At 30.8% G+C, this 13,181-nt stretch overlaps 1 protein-coding gene across 2 annotated transcripts in view; it reads left to right on the forward strand.

Moving 5' to 3' along the window:
- The first annotated feature begins 1,244 nt into the window (after positions 1–1,244).
- Positions 1,245–13,181, forward strand: part of LOC143235003 (CD151 antigen-like) — an 86,148-nt gene continuing 74,211 nt past the window's right edge. For both annotated transcript variants that reach the window (XM_076472708.1, XM_076472709.1), the window contains exon 1: positions 1,245–1,690. The gene's annotated coding sequence lies outside the window, so the exon portion shown is untranslated. The remainder of the gene's footprint in view (positions 1,691–13,181) is intronic.

Consider the following 13,181-nt stretch of genomic DNA (forward strand, 5'->3'; position numbering starts at 1 on the left):
AGAAGAAATACTGTAAAGGAGGGTGTGACTTGTTTTTTCCATTTTGGGGCCTGGCATAGCCTAGCGCGTTAAGGCGTGCGCTTCGTAATCTGAGGGTCGCGGGTTCGCGCCCGAGTCGTGCCAAACTTGCTCGCCCTCCCAGCCGTGGGGGCGTTATAATGTGACTGTCAATCCCACTTTTCGTTGGTAAAAGAGTAGCCCAAGAGTTAGCGGTGGGTGGTGATGACTAGCTGCCTTACCTCTAGTCTTACACTGCTAAATTAGGGACGGCTAGCACAGATAGCCCTCGAGTAGCTTTGTGCGAAATTCCAAAAACAAACAAACTTTCCATTTTGTGCCTCTGGTATAATTCGATTCTACAAGGACGAGTCGTTTTTAAGTCAAAGTTAAAGTTAAGTCGTTTTTTCAGATGCGTTTTTTTCTTTGTAATCAACCTGTGCCGTAAACCTAGTACCAGGTGGTTGATCCGAAAGAGCAGCGAACTTTAGTGGCTGAAATACTAATTTGAATCTAAAACCGCCTGGTGAGCATTTACTCGTAGTCTTGTTTGTTGACCGACTTGTGATGTTAACCATGGCATTTCTTTTGAAACTTATGCCGCTACCGTAAAAACTATGAAAACGAAATTTTAAATCTTACTGTCAAACGTTTCTGTTTACATTACCACACAAACCTATTGTAATAAAGTGTTACTGCACCAATCGTTCGAAATTTAAATTTAAACCGTAAAGAAGTATCTATTGAGACTTTATAAAAAAAATCTTTAATTTTTGAGGTACCATAGTATAACTACTAAAAATTTTAGTTTGCTTTTTTGTAATTAGGCACAAAGTTACACAATTGGATCTGTGTTTTGCCCACTCCGGTTACAGAAACTACGATTCTAGTATTTTAAGTTCGCAGACATACTGCTCTTCCTCTTGGAAGCAGAGATATGATAAACTTTTCAAAAATAAAATTTTAATGCATGCCAACTGTATTAACATGTATAAGAGTTTCTCTGATGAAGATCAAACTATTTTTCAAATGCTCACAGAGTGTAGCAGATGTGAAAGGAATAACTTTGTAATGTGGTAGTTCAGTTACACTGTTCTTTGTTAACTATTACTTTGCTTAAATAACCGGCAGACGAAGATACTATAGAGGGTACTGGTTAGTCGAGACAAATGCGGCAGGAAACAAAATATCCGCTACCACCGTGTCACACGTGAAAATTTCCCGTCAGTGGATATTTTCGTTATGCACAGGTAAACGAAACTTGTTTGGTTTTGACACAATATTGTTACGACACTAACGCGAAAAGCGGTTCTGTGTCAGCATTTGAATGGTCATGCCTTCAACTTTTTAGTAAATGGATTTAGGACTTACCACGTGTTTAAATAATTTTGATAATTAAAATAAATATATTGTGAGTTGTCTTCTCTTCCTTTCGATGGTAACGTTAAAAGTGGTCATCTAAATTTATAAACAGTACTGTGTTGTGTATCGAAATAAAAATGATGGAAACATTTAGAAGCAATCCGAACACATAGTAGTTTTCTTTGAAAAATCTTTTCATCAAAAGACAAACAACTGTCCTAACAATAGTTCCTTTGTAAAAACGTGGTTGACCGAATACATGACTATAACAACATACTGAAGAACTTTTGAAGTTTGCAGTAAAGAAGAGATTCAGTTAGAGAAAGTCAAGGTGAGTTTTTGAATTGTATAATCTACCTATAACTTCTAAGGTTACAGACTGGTATATCTACATACAACATAGGTATGAAAACTTTTGTTAAAGTGTCACAAACCACACGATATCCTAAGCAAACCTTAGCCTTTACAGTGACATGCTGTCGTCCTTTTTCAACAAATGACACTGAAGTAAACTTTATTTGTTGTTTAGTTCTATATGTTTATCAATAAATTAATTTGTGCTTTGATTGGTTGATTTAAAGTTATTAGAATGAGGTTTTCATATTATTTGGTATACATATATTTGGTATAAAATATACATTAACTAGTATTTTAGTGATTTTGTGTTTTATTATGAACCTTTCATGAAAGAAAGCACAATCAGCAGAACTAAATATCTCCTGGTTTATTGTATGTAACCATTAAAAGATTGAATAAACGAAATGTTCTTATTGACCTTAAGCTATTACAGTATATAGATAATATTTTATTTTGTTTTTAATATTATTGTCTAGCACCACTCAGAAATCAACTTACTAGAAAATTATTATTAGTCATAGTACACGAAAAAAATAAAATGAAATCAAACTTGGTATTTCTTAACATTTCTGTATTCACCTAAACTAATATCTAAAAATATATCTTATGTTCAGAAAAAAAAATACATTGAAATTTATCGGAAGATAAGATTATTTTAATGTTTGTTTATAGATATTCGAACTAGTGAAATGAAAGATAATTGTCGCTACTAGTTTGCATGACAGATAAGTTAAATGTCTAGCCTTAATTTATTCTCAAACTCCATTTTTACCAAGTACTTTTTATTTTATTTTACTCAAATTACAGGCCAGCTCCAAGATTCTGGTTTTGTATATGGATTTTAAACGTCACTAATGCTCTGATTTCTTTTTTAATCTAAACATAGATTTTCCTATTATTACCTTTACTTTCCCCAACAAAATTTATCTTACACATAAGAATTATAATTCCAATATAAAGACCTAATCTTGTAGATACTATTTCTAGTGAACCATAACAAAATTCAAAACTTTTTTGTGGTTGATTATTTTAAACTCTATATAAATCTGTATAGTCATTTATAACCAAAGAGTAATACATATAATCAAAAGAAGTGAACCTGATGCCCATTGTTTAACCTAATATCAAATTAACTTTGGACTAAGCTGACATTAGCTCATTATTCAACGTTTCATTAATACATTAAGAACCCTTATTTTTCATTTATATTTAAATGTTTCCATTAATTTAATCAGTTTTCTAGAATAAAACTGTCCTCAAATCCTTAGACTATTAATTGAATTACATAACCATATTCATATACTGCTCTAGAAATTAGTGCTATTTGAGCTTTATACAAAATATAAAATTGACCACATATACCGACTAAACCTGCACTGTTGGTATAAATAATAATTTATAGCTTGATTTTTCTCTTTTGCATTGCATTCGTAGTTTTCTTTCAATTACTGTTTATTATTAATCGCTTATCAAAAAACACCGACAAAATGAAAACAGATGTCTTGTTCCTCATTATATATTCTACTTTTCTTCTTCTACCGTCTCAACCTTTTCTTGGAGTGGCATAGCTAACCAATAAAGATCTACGTTAGATAAACAAAGATGAATCTCAGAAGCTGCTTTACAGTAGGAATGGATATTGATTTTTTAAAGTTAAATTAAAGCTAGATTGTTTGTCTTTAAAAGAAAATTGTACAATGAACTATCTCGCTGTGTCCAACACAGATATCGAATTCCCGAGTTTTGGTAATAAATCTAAAAACGTACCGACGTCGGTTGCATAAACAATCAAATACTATATGGTAATCGAAAGTACATCATTATAATAATCTTCTTTAAAAAGCACTTTTTCTACAATTAATTTAAACTTTTCAGCTCGATTTGTTATTATTTTTTTCCATATTTCTCCAAGCCCATCCTTTGGCTGTGGTTTCGATAGATGATGAATGACTCTTTCTACTATGCAATGAACTACTGAGGACTGTGCTTCAGTATAGTCTAATATCTTTGTCTAAGTTTATGTAATATCTGTTATTAGTATTGTTTTTGTTATATCTTCCTACAACAAAAGTATCACTCTTATAAAATAGATATTCCTTTACCCATTGATATTGTATATATTGTATAAGTGAAACATGAAGATACTTCGAAGATTCATAAAAATGTAATTTATGGAAAAAAGATTGAAAACTATAGTGTTTCAGAGAAACGACTTTGGAGATTTTTGTTTAATGCATTCACCGCATTTTCTTCAGTTGCACAAGCATATTAAGACCCAGCTGTATATTATTAGTTTCAGTCATAGCCATCCCTAATTTAGGTGAGCTGGACATAAATATTGCAACATTTAAGTGAATAGCCTAATTAACTATCACGTGCGGTTACAAGATTTTCTGAGGTGAAAGCGACGAACATGTTCAGCAGCATATCGCAGCTAGAATCTTGGATCTTTTGATCTGCAACCCAGATTATTAATCTCTAACCCAGCCTTTTCTTTCTGAACTTTATTTACACTTAACTTTTACCTAATGTTACCAATTAAATCTAGAGTTTCCCCTAAATTAATATCGTTCGTCACTGAATTTTTATTCAATGCTTCATGATAGTATTAATAATATGATATGGTGAGTCTCAAGTTTGAATCCCCCTTCCACAAAACATGCACTTTCAACCATGAAGGCATTGTAATGTTTCGGTCAATTCCCCGATCCGTTAGTAAAACAGTAGCCCAGTATTTGTGGATTGGTGGCGAAGAGTAGTATTTCACTGTTAAATTAGTGACGGCTAACTTAAATAACCCTCATATAGCTTTGCGCGAAATTCATAACCAGCCAATCTAATTTACTGTGTTATAGTTTAATTCTCTTAAAGCGCTATGTATGAAACTATATACAACTAGTACTTTAATAATATCAATCATATCTTTTATTTCCATTCAAAAGCTACGTTATTTATTTTGCATCAGCTTTTGTACGTTCTTTTTAGTGTGATGTGATTTGTTACTTATTCAAATCGTTATTAATACCTATATCAATAAGACTGTGGCTGAACAATAAATAATATAATTTACAACAAAAATTTATTTGTTAATAATAACAATTTTTGCATCTTTTAAGGCTAATGAGATCTCTATGTTAATTGCAACTATTCACAAAAACTACCATAATTTTTCAAACAGTATACTTGTGTATTAAATTCAGTTCTTTAAATGAATCGCTATTGTATGTATAAGAATTGTATTGTACGTTTTTAAGTTGTTTTATTTCGAAATAGGTCAATCATTCTCATTACTTTGTGAAGACGCATCGAATCGTGGATTCCAATACTAACAACACTGTACAAACAACATCCGTAAATGTACAGACAACACACTTGAAGGAAATTTTTATTGCAGAATTGCCTTAAAATGTGTAACAGAAGATTATTAGAATATAACATTTCAGTTGTTACTTTTTCTAGCCCTTCAGTTTGTGCTAAGTGTTTCAGAACAAACATGATTACTTTACAACTCATATTAACAATCTCTTTAAAAGTACTCTAATAAATTATTTTTAAGTAAAATTACAAAACTAGTTTACTGGTTTCTTAATTCATTTATAAAATTATACAATTACTAAAGCTTTGAACCGAAAATTATCCGCACAATTTGGGAAGGTGGAAGAACCTAAAACTAATACATGAAATAAGCTCAATGTCACTTCTGTGTGTAGTACTGAAGAATTTTAGTGAACGTTTATTCTGTTTGTACGAAGCTTAGAGTTAATACATAACGAACACATATAAATATTTTGCTTGTGGAAAGCAACGGAATCGCCAAAAGTTTAGCCAGCGAAATTAATTAAGTTTCTGGAGAGTGGTGAATTAATCCCTTTTTGATTACTCATTGAAAACGTTTAAAGTAGCTTATGTAGGTATTTGAAGATAACTGTGGACGAAAAATGTGTTATGTTATTTGCTGTTTTGGATAATAAAAAAATGACATAATATATTTTAACGAATGTATTTGTACAAAGAACTATTTGCAGTCTAAAACCATTATCCTATATAAAACACAGGTTTGTAATTAATCTCTAAAATTTACATAGGACGTAAAAACACCATCAGAATTTAGCAATTTTAATTAAGATTTAAAAAACTTAAACGTTTGTTTTAGAAAATAAATCTGAATTTTCTGCTTCAGTTTTAGCTAAATTGTTGATTGAAGGTAAGTTACAAATTTGCAACACAGGGTTCGTTTTATTACGATGAACATAACACAATGAACCCGATGAACATAACACAATGAACCCGATGAACATAACCCAATGAACCCGATGAACATAACACAATGAACACAGCAGATAACCCAATGCGACTTTGATGAAACGAAAGAACAACGACAACGAAAACTGCGCTGGGTTACACCTGGCTACAATTTGTATACTGAATGGCTTCAGTCCTAGTTACATTGCTGATACTGAAAAACCTTCCTCAACCCGATACAAATGACATCGATGTGGAATCTCAGCTCTGGACAAATATAGCAGTAATATTAATGCATTCTCAATGTCTGTTCTATAAATTTAAAAAAAATATTCAAGTATTTTACCATTTGCAAGATAATTTGTCCCACGAAGTTCTTTGTAGAATATTTCTATTTCACTTGCTGACTCTCATGTGATGGTGACGAGAGGAAGAAAGTAAATTATTGCAAAGGATGTCAAAGACTTACATTAATCCGGTACAAATGGCTTTATGTCTTAGCTACTTGATGTTGAACGGTTTTAGTGGTACATTGGTGATGCTTAACGAGTTCAGTCCTATCTACACTGTTGATAATAAGCGACTTTAGTTTCTTAGCTATTTGGTACTGAACGGCTTTAGTACTAGTTATACTGTTGATACTAAACGGGTTTAGTACTAACTACATTGTTGATACTGAATGACTTTACTCCTAGCAGAATTATTGAACAACATTAGAATTATTTTGAAAAACCATTTACAAAATATAATCTCTTGTTTACTTTGGAAATGAAACCATTTCGAAATTACACTTGCCACTGTAATTCCTTTAGTTTATTTTATACATCAATAATAGCTTTTTCGCACGTAATAGGACATAAAATCATTATAATCTTCAACAGGCGTAATGAATTTATGCACTAAAATACGATTTGCAAACTTGTTCACTGATAAATAAAAATATCTTTTTGGTATTTATTAAGTTAAAAGTCATCGTTTTGCAAGTTTGGCTAAGAAAATCACCAATGATTTTATTTTTCAACATAAAATGCTTGAAAATTATAAGCTGTTGTAGGGAGTGTAAATCATATAAGAAGGTCACAGCGAGTCAGTAGCAATTAGAGTTTGAAGAGCTCATTGAGGTTGTTTTAAAATTTATGGATTTTGAGTTGGTTAATCAGTCAACGTATTGTTACACGAGATTATTTCGTGTTTCTCCCTCAGTATATCAAACCTGATTTCAAATCATTAATGTTTTCTTAAGTACTTTTACTAAATGTTAGCAACAACTAAAAGAAATAGTAACGTTTCTCTATGTGAGTGTACATTATACGAACTGTTGTTTTATTTTCATAAATAATTCAGCCTTTAAGAAAATAAAACACCAGTTCGTATAATGTACACTCACATAGAGAAAAATATTAGGTACTTTTAACAATCCCGTTGCTTGGTTAGTAAGCTTTTTTAATATTATCTCAGTTTTTCATTACTAAAGTGAAGCTTCCCAGTGGAACAGTAGTATGTCTGTGGACTTATACTGCTAGAAACCGGGTTTTAATACCCGTGGTGAGCGGAGCACAGATAGCCTTTTTTTTTAGCTTTGTGCTTAATAACAAACAACAACTAAATTGAATTCGATGGTCAATGAACGTCGAATTACTGAGCTGGAGTACTCGTACACTAGAGAAGTATTATGTATGTTAATGATTAATAATAGTTTGCTTCTCTTATATGTGATTGTAAAAAATAACAAACACTTATAAAAACTGCAAAACTGAAAATTTGTACGTATCTCATAGATGCAGAGATACAAACATTCATGCTAAATTTGATGCATATCCATCAACAGAGGGCGAAGTAGTGATACCAAAATGCCCATAAAACCCGTAAAACGCAAAACTGAAAATTTATATGCACTTCTGAACGGACGTAATGAACCTCTGTACCAATTTTGGTTAAGATACATCCATACCCCCTGCGAAGTAGTTAGTAGACAGTACAATTACAGTTATATAGATATATGTTGATTTCTTCATTTTTAACAAATTACTTGACTGAAAAACCACTTCATGAAGTTAAGATTCCCAATTTTTCATTTTATTGTTTCTACACACTTCATTGATGCAAGTTTTGTAACAGGTTGAATATTGTACATGGGAGATTGTAAGCCTAGTATGAGTGTATGACCTATTATTGCACAGAAAAAAAGTATTACATAATTGTACTTTCATAGGAAATCGTGAGTTTTGGTATGATTGTATTTTAAGTGTTCTTTTTGTGTGGAATAATGAATATTAATTACATACTAATATGGAAAATTATTACTCTGGTATAAATACTCTTTTTGTATAGGTTAAGTATTATAGTTACATATCAAAATATAGCATTGTGAACCTAGTATGATTGTACGTTAATTACTAATATTTTAAAATTACTTGCTGATATGGGGGAACTGTGAGCCTAGTATGATTATTCTTGAAGGAGAAGGATCTTGACTATGTTTTACTTATAAAGCTCTTTGTCTCACAAATAAGCATTTCAGGCGGGAAAAAGTTTTATGTTACAAATCAAGATTAAGCACTAGTAAAAAACACAACAAAATACAACCATTCTCGATGCTGTTCATACACTGTACGTATGCGATCAATGATTGTGATTCGAATGAGAATGTGCATGCGCTTCTTTTTTTTTGTTTTATCAGAGATGGTGAGTGTTGTTAAGTGAGCATCACATATTAATCAGCTGTTTTGAACACCTCCAAATAATAAAAATATGAAATAGTAACAAAAATAAATAAATATCCTGTGTAAAGCTTAAATTCTTAGAAATTTAGCTTCTAGAACATTTTTAAATTTTACTGGAGGGGCCTTCATTTTCCATGATTTCTCGTTTAGACACATGTACAAAGTTCCCTTATTAATACATATATTATTAAATGTTAAGTACCAGACACAGAAACTAACCTGCTGTTGATATTAACAAAAAAAAAGCCGAAGTAAAAGAAGAAGCGAAGAAATAAATACATTTGTAAACCGTCTACCAAATCAAATTATCTGAATTGAAACATCAAAGCAAATAAACTACCTTGGCCGAAAGACACTTATTTCTAGGCTGGTCTTATACGTTTATTTGATTGATTAAAATTATTAAAGTATCAAATTGTATTTTCCAATTTGAAACAGCAAACATTTCATAACTTGTCAGCCCTTCAGTCCTTCGAACAAGTCATATATTTGTCATTGCTCAGAAATTGGGATATAAATCGTATAACTCACTATAAGACTAATTCTATGGAAAAAAAATCAATACCACTACTTGCTACGCTTCATTTACTCAACTATTTTGTAGAAAATGTTTTTCTTACTTCGCTACTGACCACATGAGTCCGGCTTCAATGATTAGCATATTGGAGTCGAGATCCAAGACTATTTGATTCGAGACGCGATATTTACCAAACACACTTCGCTGTGGTTATATTATGATAATGTCGGTAAATCCAATTAACCACTTCAGGTGGCATTTACTGCCAAGTTGTTGCCTTCCCTTTGGTTCGCAATTCAATATTAGTAACAGCTTTTATTGAACCATAGTATTACTTGATCTAGTCATTCAGTTCAATTCAAGTGAAGAGACAAACATCCACCACGATGAGAAAAGTACCTATACATTTTAGTCTAGATTATTACCTAATAAACTGTATAAACGCCTGAAAAATTAGATGCTTTTTAATATTTAGTTCATTATCCATAAAAAATTGAAATATCCATAACTAAGTGCAATCTATTTTAGAGACAACACCTATATTCCTAAGTGTTTGTTTGAAAGTCATATTAGGAATAATATTCATGCGGTTATAGAACTGCTGTATGACATATATCTGAGAAGTAACACTTTTAAAGTCCTAAATTAATTGAGTGGCATCTATTCCTGCAATCCTGTAATAGCTGTTTGACATGTTTTAGAAGCAATATTCATACAGTTCTAGACTAATTGAATAGCATGTGTTATAAGAGCAATATTCCCACAATCTTAGATTAATTGATTGGCATATATTATAGAGCCAACATTCATACTGTTCTAGAAAGTTTTTGACGTTTAATTTGAATATTTATGTGATTCAAATCAACAATGCAGGATTCTGAAAGCATAGAGTAACGCTGAGGTATCCAAGTTTAAACTCAAACTTCTAGCAAGTTCCTCAGTATTACAGCCTTATACAGAAACTTTCTGAATCATTTTTGTTTCTTTTTTCATTGAACATCTTATAGAAATCTTACAAACACTTTTACAACACTAGGGTGTTGATTATGTTTGCTTTATGAAATTAACTGTAATGAATAATTATATATAAATATCAAGTATACAATATTTGAAGTACTCATTGACAATATTCCCTATATAATAACCTATGTTTTAGATTATTGTGCGATTTTACATTAAATATTTATATTGTTTCAATTTTAAGTTCATATATATACTTTAAATAAATTTCCGGGTGGATCAATATTAATTATATTTTTTTTCTCAATGCTGATTTATTATATATGTATTATTACAATTAACTGCTGATCATATTTCATTTTGAATGTTATTAAAAATAAGTTATAAATAACTTTCTCGAGAGAATTTCTTTTTAACTTTAAGAATTCGCAAATTTCCAAACTTTTCATATTTCTTTCACATATTGATTTTATTATTTTCCAATTTCATACATCTTTACTAAGTCTATTTACGTAGTAATCATATATTTACCTTTTTTATGTAATTTTATGTCATAATACTGTCATAATATAATTTTTAACTGAACTAAACCACTCTGAGAGGATAGAATTAAACTAAACAAATATGAATACTTTAATTTCATTAAAAATAAAATTTATCTAATATGAAGCTCTTAGTGTAACATTTTATTTTTTCTGTTGATTTAATTTCAATTAAAATTCATTAAGCTATTATTATTCCAAAATAGCTAACATATTCTGAATTTTGTAAAACATATTTAATTCTAATAGTATTTTACAATCTAAAAATTTACATCTACAGTTGTAGCATTAAAATATTTTCAGTTATTTGTTTATAGACCATTTTATGTTTTAAATCGTTATCATTATTTTGATAGTCATTATTGTACTTCCATTATAAATTAATACTGAATCAATTTCTATAACTTGTTACTTTCGCATTAAATGTAACTTACAAAAAATTATTTAAATAAAATAAAAAATAATGATGAACCCAAAAATATTCCATGGAATACTCCTGAAATAATTTCTAGTACTTTACTTATGATTGTATTAATTTTAACTTCTTGTTTTACATTTAATACATGTGATTTGAACCAACTTCAAACAATTACTTTTATTTCATTTTCACATAGATTTTAAATAAGGTATTGGGAAATTACATCAAAAAGTTTTTATATAGCTATAAAAAGCAGCCCCCCCCAGTAGTATAGCGGCATGCCTGTGGACTCACGCCGCTAGAAACCGGGTTTTGATACCCTTAATGGACAGAGCACAAATAGTCCTCTGTGTGGCTTTGTGCTGAATTTCAAACAAACAAACAATAAAAATCATGTGTTGAAACATGCCATTCAAAAAATCATTAATCATCTTGTGTATCGTATCCTTTATATTTATACTTCATCTAAACCCAAACTGAAAATTTCCCTCAGTTTGTTTGTTTGTTTTTAATTTCACCCTAACCTACACAGAGCTATCTGCGCTAGCCATCCTTAATTTTGCAGTGTAGGACTAGAGGGAAGGCAGCTAGTAATCACCACCCACCATCAACTCTTGGACTACTCTTTTACCAACAACTAGTGGGATTAATCATAACATAATAATGCCCTCACGGCTGAAAGAGCGAACATATTTGGTGTGACAATGATTCAAACCCGTGACCCTCATATTACGAGTCAAGTGCCTTAACCACCTGGCCATGCCGGATCATTTTCTCTTAGGTAATTGTTGTCCTTTAACGACAGACTATTAGTATTGCTGAGCGTTGTTAATCTCAAACCATGTTTTAATTGTATGTCTTTCAATGTCAGTGTCTGTCATTCAGTATGTTTCTTTTTACTTAATGGATATTTATCGCATTTTTATATTTCACTATTCTCAGAGAAATCTCTCAAGCAGTTTGTTTAAATTTATTTTTGTTTCCTTAAAAACTGAATTTTAAACTCGCATGTGTCAATAAAATTGTAATACATAGTGATCACGTGACATTACCGGAAACGTGTATACACAAACAAAACCGTAAAACAGGTTTAGTAAAGGACAACTGAATAATATATTTCAACATATTACAATTCCGAGCATTATTTCGATGACAAGTTGAATTTATATTACATCTACGAAGCTACCAACAACTGGTTGGTTTTATACTATTGTGATTTTGTAGCGTTGTACACGGCATGATTTATCTATCAACTTTCAAACCAACTACATTCAGTTAGAAATTACGTTTTGGTGCAGCTCTGACTTGTTTTATGGGAAGCCTTCGGTTACTATATCATTTATGGAAAACAACCAGTGTTTCCTTGCTCTATAACAATGGTTTTACCAGCCATTTTGAAAGCTGGTAAACGTGGTCCAATAGCTTCTCGTTGTTAAATATTGATTATGAAAGCTCTATTTAACGTAAGTCAACGTGGTTTTGCCGTCTAATAAATAATGTGAATATCGATTCACCATTTTATAAAAAAAAAAACAGAAAAACTCGAAGAAATGAGCCAGAAGTAATAAGAATTATTTTTTGGGGATGGCTGATTATGTGAGCAAGTGGACTATTATTCAGATATCTTAATATAAATATATATTTTTGTAACTTAAATTTTAATAAGTGCTAGTACTGCGCAAATAACATTGTAAAGTTTTTACACGTAGTACGACTATAATGTTGAGATGTGAACACGGTTATTTTTATGGAAAAATAGTTCATCGCAAACATATAAAAAAACTTTGTTGAATGGTTATCGCTAGAAGACTTTTTTATTTATCAAGAGTTTTTCTTACTTTGAATTTAGAAAGACCATGAATGTATGTTACTTTGGTAATAACTAACGAGATTTAATACGTTACATTAACACGATTCTTCTGTCTGACACTTGTGCACCTCAGAGCTGCAACGTAATTTAAATAGCAAAAGACTCCCACATAAAGTTGTCTTGTTCAAAGTGTGCAGCTAGTGTTTTCATCCGTTATATAATTCATCTAATATACGAGAACAATAGTTTCCCA

The sequence above is a fragment of the Tachypleus tridentatus genome, chromosome 12 (assembly GCF_004210375.1).
Source record: "Tachypleus tridentatus isolate NWPU-2018 chromosome 12, ASM421037v1, whole genome shotgun sequence".
NCBI lineage: Eukaryota > Metazoa > Arthropoda > Merostomata > Xiphosura > Limulidae > Tachypleus > Tachypleus tridentatus.